The sequence below is a fragment of the Hypanus sabinus genome, chromosome 1 (assembly GCF_030144855.1).
Source record: "Hypanus sabinus isolate sHypSab1 chromosome 1, sHypSab1.hap1, whole genome shotgun sequence".
In the NCBI taxonomy this organism is placed as follows: domain Eukaryota; kingdom Metazoa; phylum Chordata; class Chondrichthyes; order Myliobatiformes; family Dasyatidae; genus Hypanus; species Hypanus sabinus.
Genome location: NC_082706.1, coordinates 129726500 through 129751620, shown reverse-complemented (window position 1 = coordinate 129751620; position 25121 = coordinate 129726500). Strand labels below are relative to the sequence as shown.

At 41.1% G+C, this 25121-nt stretch overlaps 1 long non-coding RNA gene across 2 annotated transcripts in view; it reads right to left on the bottom strand.

Moving 5' to 3' along the window:
* The window catches only part of LOC132397548 (uncharacterized), a 131769-nt gene extending 108511 nt beyond the window's left edge, over positions 1-23258 (bottom strand). The window contains exons 1-2 of one of the 2 annotated variants that reach the window (XR_009513390.1): positions 23187-23258; positions 13436-13592 (exon numbers count right to left, since the gene is read on the bottom strand). This is a non-coding gene — a long non-coding RNA (uncharacterized LOC132397548). Of the gene's footprint in view, positions 1-13435; positions 13593-22376; positions 22465-23186 lie in introns of those variants that run through there. The other variant, XR_009513391.1, reaches the window with a different exon arrangement.
* Between the last annotated feature and the right edge of the window lie 1863 nt (positions 23259-25121).

Here is a 25121-nt window from a genome sequence, read left to right as displayed (position 1 = left end):
CAAGGCTCACGCTCGGTGCTGGATTACACTGTGGAATTCAGGACCCTCACAGCAGAGTGCGGCTGGAATACCGAAGAGCTGCTGACCCATTACCATCACAGTCTCTCGAAGCACTTGAAAGATAAACTTTCTACCTTGGAGATGCCTACCAACCTTGAAAGTCTCTTCTCTCTGGCCCTCTGAATTGACCCTCCAGATCGTCAGACAGAATCCAGTTCCATTTCCAGAACCATTTCAGGCTGCAGGGCCCTCCTCAGCAAAACCTCCAGAACCCATGCAGTTAGGATGAGCTCCCTTAACCCCCGAGAGCGTGAGCATTGGTGGAGAAACAACTTGTGCACTTACTGCAGAGCCACCAGTCACCCACGCATCAAATGCCCACTGTGCTCGGGAAATGGAACCACCAGGCAGAGATGAGGGGCCTTCTATCTGGTAACTCTCCCATCTCCTCATTCCAGCACCATAACCCAACTGTCTCTCTGCCCTCTTCCACACCCCAGTGGTGTTATGCACACAGGAGGCTCTGGAAGATTGAGGAGGAGCAGGCAACTTTCTGTGTGTGCAGCTTGGGCTCCCTAAGGCACCTGTCTCTCGTTCACCTGCACCATGGCCAATGATTGATGTCCCCTGGGGTCTGGGATGGTGGGATGGCCTGTGCACATGAGCATCGGAGGATACAATGAATCCACTCAGTTCCTCCCGACCGACTCACCCAACACTCCTCTTGTCTGGGGTTACCCTTGGCTCTCCACTCATGACCATCCCTTTGCTTGGTCATTTGGTTCACTGCTGAGCTGGGGAGCCACCTACCAGACTACCCGCTCACTCTGTAAATCCATGGAGTCCAAGTAAAATCCTTGTCCTCAACAAACTCCAAGACTTAGCCATTGCCTTCAGGAAAAGGGAAACCAGCACCCTGCTGCTTCACAGACCATATGACTGTGTGATCAACCTCCTCCCAAGTGTCACCCCTCACCAAGATGATCTGTTCTCCCTCACCCCTCCTGAGACCCAGCCATGAATGATTGCATCACTGAAGCACTATAGCACACTTCAATTGACCATCTTGGACCAGCCTGATCCTCCATCTGTCATTTTTGTCAAGAAGAAAGATGGGGAAATTGTCCCTGCATTGTCTACCATGGACTTAACACAATCACCATTAAGAAATGCAACCCTTTCCTCTTAATAGACAGCGCACTCAGAACACTAAGCAGGCCCAGATCTTCACCAAACGGGATCTACAGAGCATGCACAACCAGATCCTTATCTGCTGGGGGGGGGGGGAGGTTGTGAGTGGAAGACCCTGTTCATAACACCCACTGGCCACAACAAATACCTGGTGATGCCTTCTGGACTTTCCAACAATCCAACCATTTTTCAAGCTTTCATCAAGGAGCTCCTCTGAGACAGACTACACAGGTATGTGTTCATCTACCTCAACAACATCCTCATCCTCTCCACGGAACCCCAAGACCAGATCTGTGACATCTAATCAGTCTCTCAGTGTCTCTTCCAAAATCAACTGTACTCCAAGTTAGAAAAATGCCAGTTCTACACGCCAGTCACTTCCTTCCTGAGTCATGTCCTTTCACTCCAGTTAATAACTATGGACCCAGAGCAAGTGCATGCCATCATTGAATAGCCTCGACCATACTCCCACAAACAGCTACAGCATTTTAGAGTTTCTCAAGCTTCTACTGCTGGTTGATCAGAAACTACAACCAAGTTTCCACTCCGCTAACCCTCACCAAGTCACCTACCTCACGGATAACCTTGTCTGCTTCTGCTGACCACCCATTCAAGGAGCTCAAGAGATGCTTCATCCCCTCTCCCATTCTCCACCATTCCAGTTCCTCCAGACCTCTAATGTTAGAGGTGGACGCATGTGGCATGGGTGCCAGAGCAAGGACTTGATGGGAAGACACACCCTTGTGCTTTCTTCTCACATAATTTTTTCCCACACAGTGTTGTTATGGAGGAGGAGCAGGGATCTACTGGCCATCAAATGGGCCATGGTGGAATGGAGACATTGGTGATGGGACATACTGAGTCTTGCCTCATCTTGACTGACTACCAGAATCTCATATTCATTCAACAGACCTGCCAAAGCAACCCACATGAATCTCGCTGAGTCCTCTTCAAGCAATTCAACTTAACCACTTCCTACTGATCTGGCTCCAAGAACACTAAGATGGACACTCTGTTGACCCAGTTGAAATGGAGATCGATCCACAGCCCATCAGTCCATCCTCCCAGATCTTCACCCGATTATCTAGGGCTTTGAGGACTAGATCCACCAGGCCCTACAGCACGAGCCTGCTCCAGCCAACACACCTGACAATTAACTGTACATGCCAGAGGCCATTGCTCTGAGGCATTCCAGTGGGGTCACTCCCCAACCTGCTCCTGCCATCCAGGTGCACAACAGACTCTAGAAGTTCTGCGATGCCTATGCTGGTGGCCCACCATGATCACAGATGTATGTCAGTATATCACTGTCTGACCTCAATGTGCCCAATCCAATTCCTCCAACCAGCAGCCCTCTGAGCTTCTGCACACCAACACCCCTCCCCCACTGCCAGTCCCTTCATGATTACCCATTTCATCAACTTACATGTCCTCCCTCAATTCTATTGTCCCTGGACTACTCAACCCCCTGAGCCTGCACCTCTGGACATAGGTAGAAAAAAAGACGCAGCCCTGAAAGCAGAATACAGGGATTTCAGAAGGAAGCAGAGAAGCAGGACCACAAGGGTTGTAATCTCGGGATTGCTGCCCCTGCCACGCGACGGAGAGAATAGGAATAGAATGAGATGGTGAATAAATGCGTAACTGAAGGTTTGGAGCAGGGAGCAGGGATTCAGATTTCTGGACCATTGGGACCTCCTTTGGGGCAAGTGTGACCTGTACAAAAAGGACAGGTTTGTACTTGAATCTGAGGGGGACCAATATCCTGGTGGGAAGGTTTGCTAATGCTATTGGGTGGGTTTAAACTAGATTTTCAGGGAGGTGGGAACCGGTGAAGAGGCAGAGAATAGGGCAGTTGGCACACAAGTAGAGACAGCTTGTAAGGAGTTTGAGGAAGGATAGGCAGATGATAGACCATAAGACTCTAATACATAGAAGCAGAATTAGGCCATCTGGCCCATCCAGACTGCTCCAGCATTCAATCATAGCTGATCCTTTTCTCTTCTCCTCCTCAACCCCAGTTCCCAGCCTTCTCCCTGTAACCTTTGATGCCATGTCCACTCAAGAACCTAATAAGACATAGGAACAGAATTAGGCCATATAGCACATCAAGAGGCCATCTGACCCATCGATAAGACAAAGATGCACTCAGCGTGATGGTTTGTGATGTGTCTATTTTAATGCGAGAAGGATCATAAACAAGGCGGATGAACTTAGAGCGCGAATCAAAATGTGGAACTATGACATTATGGCCATTACAGAGACTTGGATGTCTCAGGGACAGTAATGGCTGCTGATGTTTCAGAAAGGACAGGGAGGGAAGCAAAAGAGGTGGGGGCATGGCAATGCTGATCAGGCATAACGTCACAGCCACAGAAAAGGAGGAAGTCAAGGAGCGATTGTCAACTGAGTCAGTGTTTGTGGAAGTCAGTAACAGGAAGGGGGCAATAACTCTACTAAGTATTTTTATAGACCCCCCCAATAGTAACAGGGACATTGAAGAGCAGATAGGGAGGGAGATTCTGGAACAGTGCAATAATAAAAGGGTTATTGTGATGGGAGATTTTAACTTCCCTAATATTGACTGGCATCTCCTTAGATCAAGGGGTTTAGTTGGGGTGGAGTTTATCAGGTGTGTTCAGGAAGGTTTCCTGATGCAGTACGTAGATAAGCCAAATAGAGGAGAGGCTGCACTTGATCTGGTATTGGGAAATGAACCGGGTCAGGTATCAGATCATGCGGCGGGAAAATATTTTTGAGGTAGTGATCACAACTCTATTTCCTTTACCATAGCGCTAGAGAGGGATAGGAGCAGACAATTTGGGAAAACATTTAATTGGGGTAGGAAAAATATGATGCCATTAGGCAGGAACTTGGGAACAGATGTTTTCAAGGAAATGCATGGCAGAAATGTGGCAAATGTTTAGGGAATATTTGCATGACGTTCTGCATAGACATGTTCCATTGAGGCAGGGGAAGGATGATAGAGTTAAAGAACCATGGTGTACAAAGAATGTGGAAAATTGAAGAAAAGTTTACGAAAGGTTCACGAAACAAGGTCTCCTTAGCTCCCATGCCTCTGCATGGAGGTCAGTGACCAGTGGTGGTCCTCAGAGATCTGTTCTGGGACCTCTTTGTGATTTTTATAAATGACCTGGATGAAGAAGTTGATGTGTGGGTTGGTACGTTTGCTGAAGACACAAAATTGGGGGTGTTTTGGATAGTCAGGAGGGTTACAGCAGGACATCAATAGGATGCAGAACTGGGCTGAGAAGTGGCAGATGGACTTCAATGCAGATAAGTGTGAGGTAGTTCATTTTGCTAGGTCAAATCTGAAGACAGAATATAATATTAATGCTAAGACTCTTGGCAGTGTAGAGGATCAAAGAGATCTTGGGGTCTGTGTCCATAGGACACTCAAAGCTGCTGCGCAGTTTGACCATGTTGTTAAGAAGGCATATGGTGTGTTGGCATTCATCAACTATGGGAATGAGTTCAAGAGCAGTGAGGTAATGTTACAGCTATATAAGACCTTGGTTAGACCCCACTTGGAGTACTGCGTTCAGTTCTGGTCACTTCACTACAGGAAGGATGTGGATACTATAGAGAGAATGCAGAGGAGATTTACCAGGATGTTGCCTGGATTGGTGAGCATGTCTTATGAGAATAGGTTGAGTGAACTTGGCCTTTTCTCCTTGGAGCATGAGAGATGACTTCATAGAAGTACGTACGATGATGAGTGGCATTAATCGTGTGGTTAGCCAGAGGCTTTTTTCCCAGGCCTGAAATGGTTAACACAAGGGGGCATAGTTTTAAGGTGCTTGGAAGTAGATACAGATGGGATGTCGGGGTAAAGTTTTCACATAGAGAGTGGTGGGTGTAGGGAATATGCTGCCAGCGGCAACAGTGGAAGCAGATACAACAGGGTCTTTTAAGAGACTCTTAGATAGGTACATGGATCTTAGAAAAATAGAGGGCTGTGCAGTAGGATAATTATAGGCAGTTTCTAGAGTAGGTTACATGGTCTGCACAACATTGTGGGCCGAAGGGCCTGTAATGTGCTGTAGATTTCCCTGTTCAATGTTCTGTCACCTACAGCCTATTTAAACCCAGCTCTCATCCACAGTCCTTGTTCACCCATTGAACCAGCCAGCCCCAGACAGTTGCTCCTAGCCTTCAGTTAGCATGTTGGCTGTGAGTTTAGTATCTGTTCTCACATTGCTTGGTATTTTGCGGCTGATTATGAAAATCATCGCTCACCATTAATTCATCTCCATTCAACTTCTTTTCCTAAATCTGTGAAAAACCCAATTAAGAAGCTGCAGATGCTGAAAATCTGAAGTAAAAAATGGCAAATAGTAGAAAGACTGGGCAGCTGCATGAAGAGAACCATGTTAACATTTCAGTTAAAAACCTTTTTCAAAACAGGTCTTTGACCTGAAACATTAACTCCATTCTCTTTCCACAGGTTAGTGTCCAACCTGCTGAGTGTTTTCAGCATTTTCTGTTCTTCCATATCATCTGCTTACCAACTCTTCTCTCACTGAAAACAATTTCTCCCTTAAAGTGAATTATAAGTTTAAATAGATTAATTCAATTTCCTTTTAACTTGCCTGTACTATAAGGAACAGTATCTCCAGCCACTCCATTTTCATTCTGGACACTTTTGAGTTACTTTCTGTTCCTACTTATTCTTTCCCACCCTTACATAATTTTACTCTATAACTTCACCTGTTCTGAAGCTTTAATTTTATCAGTTTTCAATATCATGCTATTTCCATTCATACATTTGCTGTTATTACTCACCATGGCATTTGCAAACCATATTAAACTCTAAAATTACAACTTGTGATATGCAAACTCCCAAAAAAGTGAAAGCTTTTGGAAGGTAAAAGACTTAGATTCCTCGTGCAGGACTGCAAGCCTACTGCAATTCGACTCCTTCTGGGTTTTCTGAAAACATACATGAATGCCAGCAGAAAATCTATTTGATGAGGTCAAAGATTTCTCAGTTGGATGAAAGGATTTTTATTGGCTCAAATAACATCAGTTAACTCTAAAAGTTCAACATAGACCCTGATGTTTATGAAACTGACCAGAGAAACAGATGAGTTTGAGCATTGGTTCAGGTGAATATTTAGTCCAGTTATTTAACCTGGGTTTTGCTGAGAAACTAGGGAGATCATCAATGTGGGAAGAACAATCAGCATCTAAGTTAGCCAGAGCTTCTGATTGAGGTGGGCTAAGACTGAAACATTACTCCTCCTTATTTGGGATGCTTTTTGTAGTACCGACAGTCTACGTCTATTATTTATCCAGATGTGGAAACAGCAGTGCTTTTCTGCACCTACAACAGTCTTAGTCCACAGCAGAAAAATAAATGTAATTTATTAATTTATTACAGGGTAACCTCCAAGAGTCATTGGCAGCATAAACACAAATATATTTCAAAAAGGCTTGGTCAGGAAGAAAATGAAGTGGAACCTTTACCAAAGAACAAACATATCATGAGAGCAGAGCCAGAAGTAACACTGGTTTCTAGAGTAGGTGGGGTTTCAGTTGATCAATTTGCTTGTCCTCAGCACTGAAAGAGGTTCAATGCACACATGTTGCTCTAATAAACAAATACTAAATGAGGGTGCGAGGCAAATAGGAAATGAAATTTGAAGGCAACTGAAAATGTTTTAATCTGCAATCAAAAGAGAATCTGTGATCACTCACCATGGTTATAGTTTTGTTTTACTGTGTGGTATAAAATTAAATGAAACAGCACCATTTGCTTTGAGATTTGTAGATGCACTATGCTAAGAGTTTGTTCAAGCTTATTTTATGTTAGACATCATTTATAAGCCTACCAATTCCCATGGCTATCTTGACTATATCTCTTCCCACCATGTCTCATGTAAAAATGTTACTTCCTTCTCTCAGTTCCTTCATCTTCACCACATCTGTTCCCAGGATGTTGTTTTCCTTTCCAGGACATCAGGTGTGTCCTTCTTCAATGATTGGGGTTTCCCTTTCTCCACCATTGATGCAGCCCTCACCCACATCTCCTCCATTTCTTGAACATCTACGCTCACCCCATCTTCCAGACGAGGCAACACTTCAGCTGCAAATCTACTGGAGTCATCTATTGTGTCTAATAGTCCTGATGCGGCCACCTCTAAATTGGTGAGACCCATCGTAATTTGAGGCACTGCTTTGTTGAGCACCTCCGCTGCATCCAGTGGCCAAACATTTTAATTCACATTCCCATTCCCGTTCCGACATGTCAGTCCATGGCCTCCTCTTGTGCCACAATGAGGCCGCCCTCAGGGTGAAGGAGCAACACCTCATATTCCATCTGTATAGCCTCCAACCTGATGGCAAGAATATCAATTTCTTGTTCCAGTAAAAACATCTCCCTTCCCCTCCTCTCTTCCCCACTCTGGCCTTTTACTTTTTCTCACCCACCTATCACCTCCCCCTGGATCCCACCTCCTTCCCTTTCTCCTGCAGTCATTTACCTTTACCTTTCCTACCCACCTGGCTTCACTTATCACTTTCTAGCTACCCTCCTTCACCACTTCACACCTTTTTATTCTCTTATCTTCCTCCTTCCTTTTCAGTCTTGAAGAAGGGTCTTGGACTGAAACGTCAACTGTTTATTCATTTCCTTAGATGCTGCCTGAGCTGCTGGGTTCCTTCAGCATCGGCAGAATTTCTCGTGTTGCTTATTTTCATTGCTTGCATGCAATTTTAGATCTGGTGTTTGCATTGTTTGAGCCTAATCCTGCCTGCAAGGTTTGGCTCTAGCTGTGACAAAAATATATGTAAGCAGATGTTCCCAAGATTGAGAACAATGTTTTCTTTGTGAGGGCAAAATGAACTGCTCAGTATTTTTGATAAACATTGCTCTAACGCATTGGAGATTTGCAGAATGCCTACGAGATGGCTTTTCGGAGCAGCTTGTGGTTGAGCCCACTAGGGGAAAGGGAATTCTGGATTGAGTGTTGTGTAATGGACCAGATTTGATTAGGGAGTGTTAGGTAGTGGAAACTTTGGGAGTTAGTAATCGTAATACAATCGAACTCGCCCTGCAGTTAAGAGGGACCAGATAAAGTCAGATGCAACAGTATTATAGTGGTGTAAAGGGAATTACAGAGGCATGAGATCGGAACTGGCCAAAGTTTATTGGAAGGAGACATTAGCAGAGACAGCAGCAGAACAGCAATGGCTGGAGTTTTGGGAGACCATTCAGAAGACACAGGATAGATACATCCCAAAGATGAAGGAGTATTCTAAAGGGAGAATGATGCAACCATGTATGACAAGCAAAGTAAAAGGCAGAATGAAAGGAAAAGAGAGCATATAATACAGTATAGCAAAAATTTGTGGGAAAATATAGTGGGAAGCTTTTAAACACCAACAGCAAGCAATTAAAGTACCATAAGGAGCAAAAAGATGAAATATAAAGGAAAGCTCAGCAAAAATATCAAAGAGGATACCAAACTTTTTTTCAGATATATAAAGAGGAAAAGAGGGGCAAGAATGGATATTGGACCATTGGAACTGAAGAGGTCATAATCAGGGATAAGGTTAAGGCAGATGAACTTAGTAAGTATTTTGCACCATTCTTCACTGTGGAAGACACCAGCCATATGCCAGAAATTTGAGAGTGTCAGGGGGCAGAAGTAAGTGTATTTGCTATTACTAAGGAGAAGCTACTTGGGAAACTGAAAGCTCAGAAGGTAGGTAAGTCCCCTGGACGAGATGGATTTCACCCCAGTGTTCTGAAAGTAGTAGCTGAAGAGATTGTGGAAGCATTAGTAATGATCTTTCAAGACTCACTAGATTCTGGCTGAGACCTTTCATCAGAACTGCAGCCCAACCACGTATCACAACTTGGAATGGCAACTGCACTGTTCATGATCTCGGGAAACTACTGTAACATGCTGTAAGGTTTCATTGCTAATGTAATGGCTTCTCTGTAATGTTCTACTGCTGAGGTAATGGTTTCTCTGTAGCAGCAATGTTTGGGTTATGAGTAGAGATAACGGGGCATGCTAGCCAATGAGCGGGATGTTGTTCTTTCTTGTGTGTCTGGGAGCCGGGAATTCGCAGTCTTTTGCTGGGTAGAGATGAAGAGAGAAGACACGAATGGGGAGAGTTGGTAAACCTTTGACAGAGTGAACTTGGAGCGAGCGTCCAAAGATCAACGGTGATCAGAGGAGATTGATGGTGGATGAACGGCACTATCAGAGAGCTCCAACATTGCTCAATAGACTTTCATAAGAATGGGCACCTTTCCCTTCTTGTTTTCTTTACTAACCATACAGTCAAATTAAGAATTATAAAGCTCAATCATTTAATTGCATTTTGTGGACTGTTTGTTGTTTTGTGGTGTTGATTTTTAACAGGGGACATATCACGCAGCATCCAGCCAAACAAGATTTCTTAAGGTTGATCGGGTCAGTGGGGGGGGGGGGGGGGGGCGTCGATCATCCCCTATATTAAGCCACTAACCAAAGTGAGAGTTACACTACATATAACACTTTTTAATGCATATTGATCAACATTTCCAGCATCTGATGAATTACCTGTGTTTTGACTATTGGAAATTTACTCTTATGGAATTCACAAATTATTGCCAAAAACTTTTGATACACTGATACATATATGCTCTTATAGATTTAATCTGAGAAAAAATACACACAAAATGCAGAACAATTGCTAAATTTTGTCATATATTCATTAAGGGCTTATGTTACTGAAAATTGGTTTTCTAGGAATGCAAACTCTTCAATAATGTAGGGGTATGGTGTGTAAATAAATGCTTCATGAAAATAATGCAAAAAAGTTTGCAATATAGTTATGATCTGGAATGCACTATCAGAAAGGATGGTGGAAGCAAATTCAATGGCAATTTACAAAAGATTGCAGGGAGTACAAGTGCAAAGTAGACAAATTTGGAGGGTCATGGTGCAGAATAATTGGACTATACACACAAAATGCTGGAGGAATTCATAAAATCAGACAGAACATATAGAGGTAAATAAATAATCAATATTTTGTGCCAAAATCCTTTATCGGTGTTGTGTATTTAATATTTCAGTAACGTTTGAGTAAAATTATAAAGATACTGTTTGTTTGAGCATTCTTATTATTTTAAATAATTAATTATGGCTTGTATGTTAAAATATGTAAATGGCATACATCATCATGACACCATGTCATACGTGCATGCCTCACTTAATGTAAAAGTGCAACTAAGACAGCCATTTCCAGATCCATGTTCCTCTTCAATTAGTTTTATACTTTGGAGTTACAAAACATAACAGTGATGACAAGGTATTTTAAAAATGAACCTAAGACAACTACCAACCTGTTGAAACACAGTAAGACATTTGAATGAAAAAGAAAGCGCAGCATATGTCTCCTGGGAAGGGAGAAAGAGATGGCAGTTGAGTTTCAGAAAAAGCAGCAAACAGATGAATTCATGGATTCATAAACCAGGTGATAATAATCATAAACAAAGAAGCTGAAATGGCTGGCTGCATCAGAAAGATAGGCACATTTGACTGCACAACAGATAACTAGCTCATGAACACTGAGTGAATTGAATAGTATTTTGAAGCCAATGAAATACAAGTGCCAGTTTTTTTGAGTGCATTTAAAGGCATACAGTTTGCTTAGAAGTTTGACTGTTCAAATGAAACTAGCCAAAACAAGCTTTGCTGATATCATGAGAGTAATGCAGGAACATTTAGAAACAAAACCATTGTTGACTGCAGAATTCTATGCTTTAGGTTTCATATGCAGATTTGGGTTGCAAAAGGTAGGGAATCCATTTCAGCATTTGTGGCTGAATGAAAGAGATAGTCTGAGAATTGTCAGTTCAGTGATGGACTTAATGATGCACTGAGAGATCATTCAGTTTGTGGAATCTTACAGGAAAGTATACTCCTAACTGAACCACAACTCATATTTAAAGGAGCAGTTGAAATAGACATATCTATGGAAACAGCAGACAGAGACACAGTTGACAACAAGCCACATTGGACTTGTACGTGGAAAAAATCAGAGGACCAGCAATGTGGGGATGTGAGTGACTGAGAATACTACAACTTGATTGGAGAGCAATCCAAAATTTGCATTCCACATCCACTGCAACACAGTCAATTGAAAGCCAATTAGTAAGGAACTGAATGATTCCACAACAGTGTTCATGGAGGTCAGTGGAAAACTCAAACATATCAAGAGTAGTGTTAAATGAAAATACCATATCCGCATTTTAGAAAGCCCATCCATGATAAAGTAGCCACTGGGCTTGATCATATGGAGACTGAAGGAATACTTTAAGGTTGAGTGGAGCCCAAGGGCAATGCCAGTGGTACCAGTACCCAAGAAGAACGGGCCTGTCAGGATCTGTGATGATATTAAGGTCACCATCAAACCAGTACTGAAAATAGATCAATATCCTCTTTCCAGGAAAGAGGATGTCTATGCATACCTTTCTAGAAGAGAGCACTTCAGCAAAGTGGACTTAGCTGAGGCTTATCTACAGATGGAGATGGAAGAAGAGTCCAAAATGTTTACCACCATAAACACTCAAAGGGCTTTATCACTCTAATAGACTTATTTTTGGAATAGTATCTGCACTTTCATTCTGGTAGAAAGCTATGGAGCAGGTGTTGCAAGGCCGTCCAGACATTCAGTATTACCTGGATGACATCATTGTTTCTGTTAAGAACATCTCCAAAATCTCAAGACAGTGTTAAAAAGATTAGGAGCCTTTGGGCTCAGAGTACAACACAACAAGTGTGAATTCTTTAAACTAAGCATCACTTACTGTGGCCATACCATTGGTGCACAAGTTTATACAGTACAAGTGTAAATGTTCCAAGGACAAAGGACATTGTTGTTGTCTGTTTTGAGATTTGTCAAATACTATAGCAGGCTCCTGCCAAACTTGGCTATTATGTTCCACCCCTTGAACTCATTACTACAGATCAGGAAGAAGCAGTGTGAGGTGGCTTTCCAAAAGACAAAAGAAATGGTGACATCAGGCACTGTTCTCAGATATTATGATCCATTTCATCCAGTGAAGCTTGCCTTATGGTATAGGTGCTGTCATGTCACATGGTATGAGTGATGGAACTTGCCATCACGTTTCCTTACCAGTGCAGTGAAAAAATAAGCACAGATCAACAGAGAGGTCTTGAGTCTGGTTTGGGGTGTAAAGCATTTCAACCAGTACTTGTATGGGAGAGTTCATCAACCACTAGTGTCCATTTTCAATCCACAGAAGAGTTAAGGGCAGAAAACTTTTTCAAGGCACAGATATTGTTGGAATTTATAGTTGAGCAGGAAAGAGTGTTGTGTATTTTATATTTCAGTAATATTTGTTTTTTTAAGGTTTTATTGCTGGGGTGTTATAATGGGAACAAGCTCCAACTACCTAGTAAATGCTCCCAATGGCATGTGCCTCAAATAGCCTCTGACAACCAAATCTAGCTCCTGGTCTTCACATGTGGCTTAGCTACTATGCCCAGTGGAACCACTTCTACTGACAGGAGAAGGGGCAAAACCAGGTTACTGTTGCCTTAATGCCAATCACTTCAGGCAGATGGGGCTCGTCAGCCATGGTTGGCAGCTCTCTCAGGAGAAGGAAAGCTCTGATCTCAAACCTCCACTGCTTTGTGGCTGTGCCCACTCATGGGGAAGACGTCAGGAGTAAACACCAAGGGGAAGAAAGCCATAGCTGGAGTACCTAAGGCAGTCCTACGTTAAGGTCAATGCCGACTGGCAAATCCTGTAACACTGCTGGTGCCAAACAGTATCGGTCTTTGCCATTTCTTTGGGTTCATCAGAGGGGGAGCTTGCTACAGGGGCAACAGCTTACACTTTATATTGTACTGCCCAGGCTTGCCTATCTAGACAGCTAGGACACAACATACATAGTCAATCCTGACCAACAGCGGCCTCATAGATTTGAGTAATATTGTAAATATATTGTTTGATTAAGTATTCTTGTTCATTTAAATAATTGATTATGAGTTGTAAAAGTACCGTATGTAGAAGTACATGAATGGCATACATCATCACGGCACCATGTCATGTATACGTGGCTCGGTTAAAGTAAAAACAAAACCAAGACACATATTTCCTTTCAATTAGTTTTATGCTTTGGATTCAAAATTAATATTTATGATCTTATTTTAATTATCAGCTTCAGTAATTTAAACATGATATATTGCCTTACCTCAGTGAACCTCGGCTGATTCAGATGTCCACTTCTTCTTCAGCAGTCCCTTGAGATTGAGGATGGCTTCCTTTCACATTGGGTTCAAGGTTTTAAGGTGATTGATGCGGCTCTTATGAGGAACTGCAGACCATTCCACAGATGGGACAGCAGTTTCCTAACAGAGAGTTTGTGAGATAGTGCACTCAATTCACCATTTACGCAGGGATTCCAATGATTCTGAATGCTATCACAAATGCATGTTTTCCAAGCACTCTGATAAATCATAGTCCAGAAATTCTCAGGAGTAGGCAGAGAAGTTGCATTTTACTAAAGAGGCTTTGAGCAGATTCTTAACAATGTGGCCTTCCGAACAGAGTCAACTGAGTGTAATAAGACCTCACTGTTGGGTACGTTGGTCTGGGAGAGGACACTGACATGGATTCACTGATCCTTCAGTGAGTTTGAACATCCACTGACTGAGTTCTAACTAATACTCTTTCCCTAAGCTCCCTGTGCTCTCTAAAACTTCATGATACTCCAAATTTAAATTCTCATTCTTTTGTTCAACCAACTCTATGATCACATCCACCTTCTCTATTGAAACCATTCTTACCAGCAATCACTGGAAATTGAACATTCTTCCAAATTTGGTCTCTTTTCCATTCCCCACTTTCATCATCCTGGCACTGGAAACCAAATCTTCAGGAAGATTGCACTTAAACACTAGAATTCTTTTCCTGACATTTACCCCCTGAATAACTCTTTTGTTTCCTTTATGACACATTTTAAAGTACATCTATGTGTCCTACCAAATGTTTCGGTTCTGTGGCTATTTATGCTTCCTTCAAGCACCCTGGTATATTTTGCTATGTTAAAAAAGAAGGCAATTTGAAATGAAAATGAAAATCATGGAATGGGAGTGGTCTATGATGTTGACATATCAATGTAACAAAGCTGACAGTTTACATGAAAGTTCATGCCTTCAATAAAAGATGTTCTGTTGGTAATTCTACTCTTATTTGCTTATGCAATCAGCAATACGGCTGAGCCTACATACAGACAGGAGGCTGGAAAAACAGAGCAAGGTTATACTAACTTTACAAAAATAAACTTACGGCAATGGACAAGAGGAAGACATGAGCAGAAGTCAAAGGAAATGTGGTCAGAAGAAAGAACAGTGAAGCAAAAGTCTAGGTTCATAAAAATGAGTTGTATGAGTTGGAAGGAGAGTTAAGGAAAGGCTGAGACAGTAAAATGGAATACGATCATAGAAGGATTTCAAATATGTTTTGAAAGCAAGCAGTCAGAATTAAACATTATTGATGGAGATAATAAGAAAATTTCAAGATGCTGTAGATGTTGACAACAAAGTTCTAAGCAAATTAAATCAAAATGCTGAAGTATCCAGCAAATCTGGTGTTATCAGTGGGGAGGGAAATAATCAATATTCAAGGTTGATGATTTTTCTGAAAGCTTCATAATGAGTGGGTCTAAAATGCAGATAGAAACTGAGAACAGTTTTCTTTAATTCAGTCACAAAGTGGGGACATCATGGGCAAGGCTAAATAACTATTGCACCTGAGAAAGTGATATGAACTGCCTTCTTCTAAAAGGTTTTGCCCCATCTGCAGGAATAAGGGAATTGCTTCCTCAAAAGGCCCTTCCATACAACTGTTAGAATGAGTTCAGGATTTCTGAGGCAGGATGATGTAAAACTAGAAGAATCTGCTTATGCTGGCATTCCTAAACTGCCCCTGTCATTCTATACAGAAATTGCATGCCTTTGCTGACAAAGGAAATCTGGCCAGATTCTGTAGTGAATGATACACAATGTAACCACAGCATCATGATATCGAGTGTTTCAACCAGACGCTTTACTTTGGATAATATGAGTGCTGCTGGAGATGATTACAGAAGTGGAGAGAACTCCATCACAATCCGAGAGCAGAAATGACTGATCTGATTGGGCATAAATATGGAGAAAAGTTTTGGGGGATGTCAGAGATAGGTTTTTTAAGACAGGATTGGTGGGTGCATGGAACATGCTGCCAGTGGTTGTGGTAGAAGCACATGCGTTATAAACAATTAAGAGACACTAAAGGGAAGTACTAGATTGATCTTGGAGTAGGTTAGAAAATTGACACAATATCGTGGGGCCAAAAAGTCTGCACTGTGTTGTACTGTTTTATGTTCTATATTTGTACATTTTAATTGGTGAAGAGGTTTTGGGGAACCGGAGATAAGTCATTTTCCCACAGGACAACCAACTTCTTATCCTTACTAAAACATTTGATTCTGTTAACTGAAAGTCTGTGCAGTATCCACCTCAAATTTGGCTGCATTGTAGATTTGGTCTCTATTTTACATCAGCTACAATCCTTACCAATGGACCATGAATGAATCAACCACAGCAGCAACAGCAACAGCAAAGCTGTGACATCATACAGGCATTTCTCCCAATCTTTCACACTGCAACTGTCCCATTGGAGTGCAGCTAATCTACAGCTAATGGAAAATAGTTCATTCGGCAGAACACAACACCTCCATTCCAGCATGAAGATCAGTCAGATCTACAGAATGCAGACAACACACGGAGACAAAAGAGACTACAGATGCTGGAATCTGGAGCAAGATGTAAATTGCTGGAGCATTTGCAAGGGAAAGGGTCAAAATCCTGCAGCAGAACTGAGAGTACAGAAAGGTAGTTCTGCAGAAGGGAGAGAAAAAGGTGAGAAAGAGGCTGGTAGGTGATTAATGGAACCAGATGAGGGGTAATGATGGGCAGATGGAGAAACATATTAGGAAGGATGAACAAGACTTCCAAACAATACTTGTGTTCAGAGGAAGAGCTTAGTCTTTGGGCATTAATGAAAAAGATGACAGACAATCAATTTCTCAAAGCCAGCACAAATCCCTCCAGGCACCTGCAGTCCTGTACCCCTCTATTGACTACCTAGAACAAGTATCTTAAGATACTAGACAAGAACCATCAATGCTATTGCAGAAAAATCTTCCCAACCCAGCAGCAGGATAATTGAACCATTGCTATCATCCCTTCTCAGCTCACCAACATGGTAGGAGATCTGAAGTGATAGGAGACTCAATAATTCAAAGGACAGACAGTATAATCTGTGGACATGAATGTGACTCCAAGATGGTGCCATGAGTTATTGCTGTGTCCCTTGTTTGTCATATACATTAATGATCTGGCTGAGAAGGTAGATGGCATAATTAGGAAGTTTACAGATGACACTAAAATCACTTGTACAGTAAAGAAGGCTGGCTAAGATTACAAGACCTCGATCAACTGGAAAAGTAGGCTGAAAATGGCAGATGGAATTTAACTCAGACTTGAGCTGTTTCATGTTGATAAGTTAAGCTAGGGCAGGATGTACACAGTAAATGACAGGGCCATGAGGTTGTAGAACAGAGAGACCTAGAGGTACAAGTGGGTGGATCCCCTGAAAGTGGTGATACGGGTAGTACAGGTGGTGAAGAAAGCACATGGCATGCTTGCCTTCATCACGTGGGGCACTGGGTATCAGAGTTGGGATGTCATGTTACTGTAGTACAAGATGGTGGTGAGAACACTTTGAATATCACGTGTAGTTGTAGTCACCATACTATATGAAGAATGTGATTAATATTTATGTGCAATAAATATTCGGTGTAAGCCTTGAGTTATAAGGAGAGACTGGATAGGCTGAGAGTGAGGTGGTATGACTGAGAGTGAAGAGTGACCTTACGGAGGTTAATAAAATCATGAACAGTAGTATGGTTGATTATCACAGTCGTTTTTCCAGAGCAGAGACATCCAAAACTAGAACCTCAGGATTTAAAGTGAGAGAGGAAAGACTGGAAGGGAACCTGAGGGGCACATTTTTCACACAGCAGGTGATGTATGGAATGAGCTACCAGAGGAAATAGCAGAAGCAGGTATAATAACAATATTTAAAGAGACATTTAGACAGGTACATAGATAGGAAAGGTTTAGAAGGATAAGTGCTAAACTAGAACTCACTCAGGAAGGCATTTTGGGTGGCATCGATGAGTTGAGCCAAAGGGCTTGTGCCCATGCTGTACAAGTTAAACCAATCGGTTTATTTTTTTAACTGTTGACTGAGTGAATCTGCTCCGCTGACTTGTGTACCAATCCAAAAATATTTGTGATAAAAAACAATTGTTTTTGTGGCTTTAATTCCTTGGGCACTGGGGGATATTTAAAATTCAATTAATAAATTTCTTCAGATTTCATTTTAGAAACATAGAAAACCTGCATCAGAATACAGGCCCTTCAGCCCACAGTGCTGTGCCGAGCATGTACTTACTTTAGAAATTACCTAGGGCTATCCATAGCCCTCTATTTTTCTAAGCTCCATATACCTATCCAGGATTCTCTTAAAAGACCCTATCGTATCCGCCTCCACCGCCGTCTCCGGCAGCCCATTCCACGCACTCACCACTCTCTGTGTAAAAAAACTTACCCCTGACATCTCCTCTGTACCTTCTTCCAAGCACCTCAAAACTGTGCCCTCTCGTGCTAGCCATTTCAGCCCTGGGAAAAAGCCTCTGACTATCCACACGATCAATGCCTCTCATCATCTTAAACAAATATATGCAAAATATGAGGGACAAGGACCTTCTGTAGGAAGAAGAGACTAATTCCCATGAATAATTATTAGCATCTCAGCATGTCAAATGGCCTGTTCCTGTACAGTTCTATTTTCTATATTGCAGTCATACGGTACTGCAGCAGAGAAACAGGCTCTTTGGCCCATCTAGCCCATGCCAGTCTGGTTTTCTAACTAGTCTCATTTATCTGCACCAGGGCTGTAGCCCTCCATACTTCTCTCATCCAAACAGCTATCTGAGATTCTCTTAAATGTAACAATTAAACACACATCTCCTTAATCTAGACATATCTCACGCTCTGAGTGAAGTACTTCCCCTTCAGATTCCAATTAAATATTTCCCAAGGTGAAAGACCTCTAGTTCTAGTCTCACCCAACCTGCATACATTCTCCCTATCCATGCCCCTCTTAATATTCTGTAATATTTCGATTAGTAATGCCTAAAAATCACCATGTTTACAACAGATTTTAATGAACTCTAACAGTGTTGGAAGTAAGAACTGAATCTGTCACATTAAACCTTGTCTTCCCTCACAGTTATCAACGCACCAGTCGCTATCTCAGCATGACAAGATTTACCATTTTGCGCTTCATCTTCATTCAGTCACATCAGAGAACAATTATTTATTTATTTGTTTATCGGGATACAGTACGGAATAGGCCCTTCTGGCGCTCTGAGACTTGCTACCCAGGAAACACTAATCTCACCTTTGTCTAATCATGAGAAAATATGCAATGACCAATTTGCCTGCTGGTACCTCTTCAGGCTATGGGAGGAAACCGGAGCACCTGGAGAAAACCCACACATCCCACAAGGAGGACGTGCAGAACTCTGAAATCCAACACCCCAAACCGTAAAAGCATCATACAAATCACTACATTACCATGGGGCCCCTTGTTTCATAATAGATGGAATGTTCCAACAGTGCTCCCATAGACAATGTTTATATTCAAAGACATCTCAGTTCAACCTTCCTGCTAATGTCTTCTTTAAAACTGAATTCATTTTTTGTTTTAATACACAGCACTAAAAGGATGAAGATTCATGTTCAGCTGCTGGATTAGTTTAATGGGTTCACAGCCTGTTCTTCAAAGCTTTCCAATGCCTCCGGGATTTGTGGTTGGCTCCACAGGGAAAGATTCTGTCAGTTTCCTCAAAGAAGAACTGTATTGTTTACTCGGATAATTGGTGGGAAACTGGCTGTAGAGGCTTTTGTTTTGTATTTAAAACCAAGATTTTTAAATAGTATTTGGGAATCCATACATTACATCAAATTTAGTTTATGTTGCAAGGAGCTGGTGAGCAAACCAGGTGGTCTTTATAATTTAGTGGAGCCTTAAGTCTTTGGCTTCTTGGCATCTAGCATAAACTAGGCATGTTTCATAGTCACATAAATGGGACCTTCAACCAACCATGTCCGTGCTGGCCTTTTACCCATTTACACTAATCACTTTTGCCCGCATTAGGACCATATCCTTTTCTGCTTTGCTTACTTACAAGTCTGCTTAACTGCCTCTTAGACATACTAGCTGTTATCTGATTCCATCACCTGCTCTGGTAGTGAGTTCCAGAAATCAACCACTGTAAAAAAAGCTTACCTCTCAGATCACCTCTAAAAATCCTTCCTCTCACCTTAAAACAATGCCTTATTTTTATGCCCTAATTATGAAAAACATATCTACCCTATCTATACATCTTATAATCTTATGTACTTTGGTCAGGTCAGCCCTCAGCTTCCTTCACTCCAGGGAAGACAAGCCCAGCCTATCCAATTTCTTCCCAGAACCAAAGACTTACAATCCAGGGAACATCCTGCTGAAACTCATTTTTTGCACTCTCCAGCACAATCACATCCTTCCTGTTAATGTGGTGACCAGAAATACACAAAATACTCCAGATGTGGTGTAACGTTTGTGAATTTGCAACATAATTTATCAACTTTTATAGTCTGTGCCACAAAGAGCATGCTACGTTCCAACTTCACCTCTCTATTGACCTGTATTGCTACTTTTGGGTTGTTTTTGGTTCATTAATTTTTTAACATGGGTATGTTATTTGTTTACAATGCTGCTTCCATTGGGGGGAACTAGAAAATACAGAACAGCTATGCCTCTCTAGTCTTCAACAGTTATTATCCCTTCAATCAAATGGAGACCCCATAATCACCACAGTTTAACAACACTTGGACCATTTTGATCACTTTTCACATAAGTAAACTTCGTAGTTTTTTGTTTTGACTGTGTTCCTTTTTTGTAAAAATTATGCATAATTTACATTTAATTTACGTTTTCCTTGCAAATACTACTTATATGATGCTATGTGCCTGTGATGCTGCTGAAAGTAAGTTTTTCATTGCACCTGTGTATACACATGCAAATGACAATAAATTCAATGTTGACTTTGATTTTGACTTCCTGCTGCCCAAACAATACAATTACTCATTTTCACAAGCTAATTCACATTTAAAATGAGGTGAGCCTCAGGAAAGTAAAATCATCTTCCAACAGAAAGTAATCTCCAATGGTACATATATTGCAATTTAGTGATGCAGTGAAATAATAATGCATTCCTCAATAATTTCATCTTCTAAATGTTGTTGCAACAAAGAAATAATAAAACTGGAAATGTTGGAAATATGCAACACTCTAGAGAATCCTTTGTGGTCTGCTGGGTTATTTTTACCATAACAACATAAGACATAGGAGCAAAATTCAGCCATTTGGCCCATCAAATGTGCCCTGCCACCAGATCATAGCTGATCCATTTCCCTCTCAACCCCTTTTGGCTCTTGATAAGCCAAAAACAAAGTATCAAAGAATTCTAATCTCTAGTTCAACTTCTTGCACTATCTTAGCACATGTGACCGTAACAAACTAATTCAATCTAAATTAAGTGCCTACGGGAAGCTGGCAGTGACGGTATAGCCACATCAGAAGAGCGAAATGATCACTGTGACAAGGACCCATTATTACACTTACTAGCAAGTAGACTCTCAAACTGAAACCTCTTCTGAAGGCACTGAGCTCTACCAGGCACGCTTTCAATCTCTTAGGCATTAAAAAAAATCATTTACAAACAACTAACTCCAATGTACTCCAAAACCAATGACTGTACACCAAAGTTATTTCTACCAAGTAAAAAAGAAGTTGACTGTTTCATTAGAATTACCCTCAACCATGATCAAGGAATTAAGCTTCTCGTAGCAATACAATCGGTATTTCAGATGAACATTCATCTACCTCCAGAGGTCTCCCTGACCTTCTGAGTTCCTCCAGCAGTTTGTATATGCCCCAGGTTCAAACATCTGCAATCTTATGTGTCACAGATGCAATCTTTTTCTTTCCTGACTCCATCTTTTCTCTATTTCTGACTTCCTGGTTTCATAACCTTTTTAATCTCTGGTTAGTTTGGCTTTCAATGTAAACAAGGCCATAGTTGTTTCATTTCACAGAAAGAATATATTCCTAATAAAAATTAGAGGGTTGTGATTTTATTGTCTGAAGCTAACCATCATCCTTTTAGACCAATTTTGGAACCACTGAGGCAAGTAGGAGAGAGGGAAGCCCCATTCCATTCAAATTAAATTTACATTTAAGAAATTTGATTATGTACCATCTTAAATGACATATGTGATCATGGCCTTTCCGAGACCATGATAGTTCTCGGCAAATTTTTCTACAGAAGTGGTTTGCCACTTCCTTCTTCTGGGCTTACAAGAGGGGTGACCCCAGCCATTATCAATTGTCTGCCTGGCTTCAGCTGTCGCATAACCAGGACTTACGATATGCATCAGCTGCTCATATGACCATCCACACCTGCTGCTTGGCTTCATGTGACTCTGACCAGGGGGCTAAGCAAATGCTACACCTCTCCCAAGAAAAAATTGCAGGCAACCAGAGGGAAGGTTGCCCAACACCTCCTCTGCTAGAGATCTATCTCCACCCCACCACCCTTATTTAGAGGTAGAAATATAAATTTATAAACCTGGGTAAGTCACAAACTTGCAAAATACTTCAAATGTACTCTAGGTTAACAAGGAACTGAACGCAAATGATTAATGGAGACACAAGGGTTTGTAGATGCTGGAATCTTGAGCAAGATTGAAGAAAAAAAATTAATGATTAACTACCTCAACAGAATAATGTTTTCTCATCAGATGAAATATTAAGTTGGATGAAAATTTCAATGAGTAATTTATTAAAGGAGCACAGGCTCTTGCAAAAAAGTAAGTAGATGATCATACCAGTATATACTAGATACTGCAGGAAATACTAGATGATCAATCTACATGCTTTTGATTTTTTCAGAAGTATTTTTGTGGATATACCTGGGATTGATTTTCCATTTCCCTCCATACATGTTGCCTGACACACTGAGTTCCTCTAACATTTTGTGCTTTGAATATCAAATTCCACACGTTTCATCTGCTTTCACTGCACTAGAATATGGTTTCAAAAGTTCCTTATTCTATATTTATGAGAACCTGGAAGATAAAGTGAAAAAGCTTAAAACATTCAGCAGGTCAGTTAGCATCTATAAACAGAGATACAGAGTTAATATTTCAGGTTATTGATCTTTAATTGAAAAAAGAGAAAAAAAAACCTTACACGCCAGGGTCTCTGACCTTTAGCCTTCTACACGGTTCTAACAAAATCTTCCAATGGGACACATTACAGACTTCTGGATAATTTCACATTGTGATTCCAATTTTTTTCTTCTAAACCTCTTCTAGACCTACTTGTCTCCTCGTCACCACTGCTTTGCTCAATCATTCATCCCTTTGACCATTTAATCTTTCTTTCTTTACTTCTGTGGTGAAAAGTTTAATTATTGCCCACTATAACTTGTTTATGCTTCACCTCAGGAAGACTGTCCTAATTCAAAGTGAATGCAATATAGATTCACAAGAGTGGTACTAAGACCAAAAGGATGAAAACAGTAAACAGATTGAAGAGCTTACTAAACTTTGTTTCTTTTTGAATGTATAAGATTAAGGACTGATTTAATTTCCCTGTTGACCCTTGCCAAATTTTATTGATGTATCCAGATGCATCACAGCTTGGTATGACAACCTAAAGCTTGAAAAACAATTAATAGGATCTGGGACAAAGGATTTGTTCGATTGCTGTCAACTTACGTAAGGTCTTTAAGAGAATCTCTGCAGTTCTTTGGATGGACAGTAGATCAGCTGGCAATGGATCAGTGCTATTCTGTGGCAATCACTAATACTTGGTCCACTTGAGGGAGTTCAATCATTCTCCAAGCAAACTGAACTCTGGGAAGTTCCCTGAATCCTTGTGCTATCACCATGGACAATTCTATGGCTTGCAATTTGAATCACACAGCTGAACATGGGAGTGTGGGAAAGGGGTCTATTAAGAGGAGAAAAGTTTCATTGCCAGGCAGTTAGAGGCAATCTTCAGGTCGAAGATACTGTCCACATCTCACTTTATTAAAGCCTGTGAAGACTTAATAAATAAATAATATCTGGACTGCAATACACAATCTTTTCCTTTCATATTACCTGACAGACACAGAGAATTTGTTGCATTTCTTTGCCAGATTGTTAAAAACTCATCAAAAGGTTTCTCTATAGGCTAAAAAGGCCTTGAGCAACACTTTAAAGGTTTTAAACTGTACTGCTTATGACTGAAGGCATTGTTCATAAATCACTGCATGTAGGAAATCTAACATAATTCAATTAGCCGTATTTGGTAGAGCTTTGCTAATTCTCCAGCAACTTTGAAAAATATGTTTGTTTGTTTAAATGGAAGCTTTAAAAGGGTTTTATGTCACTAAATTGATTCTTTATTGGTTACATTTTTTTATCGACGGTTGAAGCCTCTGAAGTTCAATCTTTATTGAAAAGAAGGATCTAAGCTTTCCACGAACACATTAGCAGACAGCTGTCTTTTTGTATAACACCTTAAACTAAGGGTTCATTTACCTTCTCTGATGACACAGACACAAATCTTGCACAACCCACCATTATTTACTCATTTAACTGCAGATATATCACAGTAGGGGGCATAGGTTAGGGTGAGAGGAGAAAGGTTTAAAAGGGACCTGATGAAAAACATTTTCACAAAGAGGCTAGTGAGTATGAGTTCACTCTCTTTCCTTTTGTATTTGCACAGTTCATTGTCTTTTGCACACTGGTTGAACACCCAAGCTGGTGTAGTTTTTTATTACGAGTATTATTCTATTCTGGATTTATTGAGTATGCCTGCAAGAAAATGAATCTTGGGGTTGTATATGATAATATATATAAATTGATAGTGAATTTAGTTTGAACTTGGAACTTTGAAATTATACATCTGCATGTTAATGCAAATATATAATCACCCAATCATGTAATAGCAACTCCGTGCATAAAAACATGCAGACCTAGTCAAGAGGTTCAGTTGTTGTTCAGCCCAAGCATCAGAATGGGGAAGAAATGTGATCTAAGTGACTTTGGCTGTGTAATCATTGTTTGTGCTAGACAGCATGGTTTGAGAATCTCAGAAACTGCTGATCTCCTGAGATTATCATGCACAACAATCTCTAGAGTTTACAGAGAATGGTGTAGAAGATGAAAAAAGAACAACCAGTCATCAGCAATTTGGTGGGTGAAAACAGCTTGTTAATGAGGGAACAGAAGAATGGCCAAAGTGCTTCAAGCTGACAGGAAGGTGACAGTAAAGGGATTGTAAAGTAAATTCTAAAGGGATTGTAAAGTAAATTCTAAAGGGATTGGACAGGTTAGATGCAGGAAGATTGTTTCCAATGTTGGGGAAGTCCAGAACGAGGGGCCACAATTTAAGGATAAAGGGGAAGCCTTTTAGGACCGAGATGAGGAAAAACTTCTTCACACAGAGAGTGGTCAATCTGTGGAATTCTCTGCCACAGGAAACAGTTGAGGCCAGTTCATTGGCTATATTTAAGAGGAAGTTAGATATGACCCTTGTGGCTAAAGGGGTCAGGGGGTATGGAGAGAAAGCAGGTACAGGGTTTTGAGTTGGACAATCAGCCATGATCATACTGAATGGCGGTGTGGGCTCGAAGGGCCGAATGGCCTACTCCTGCACCT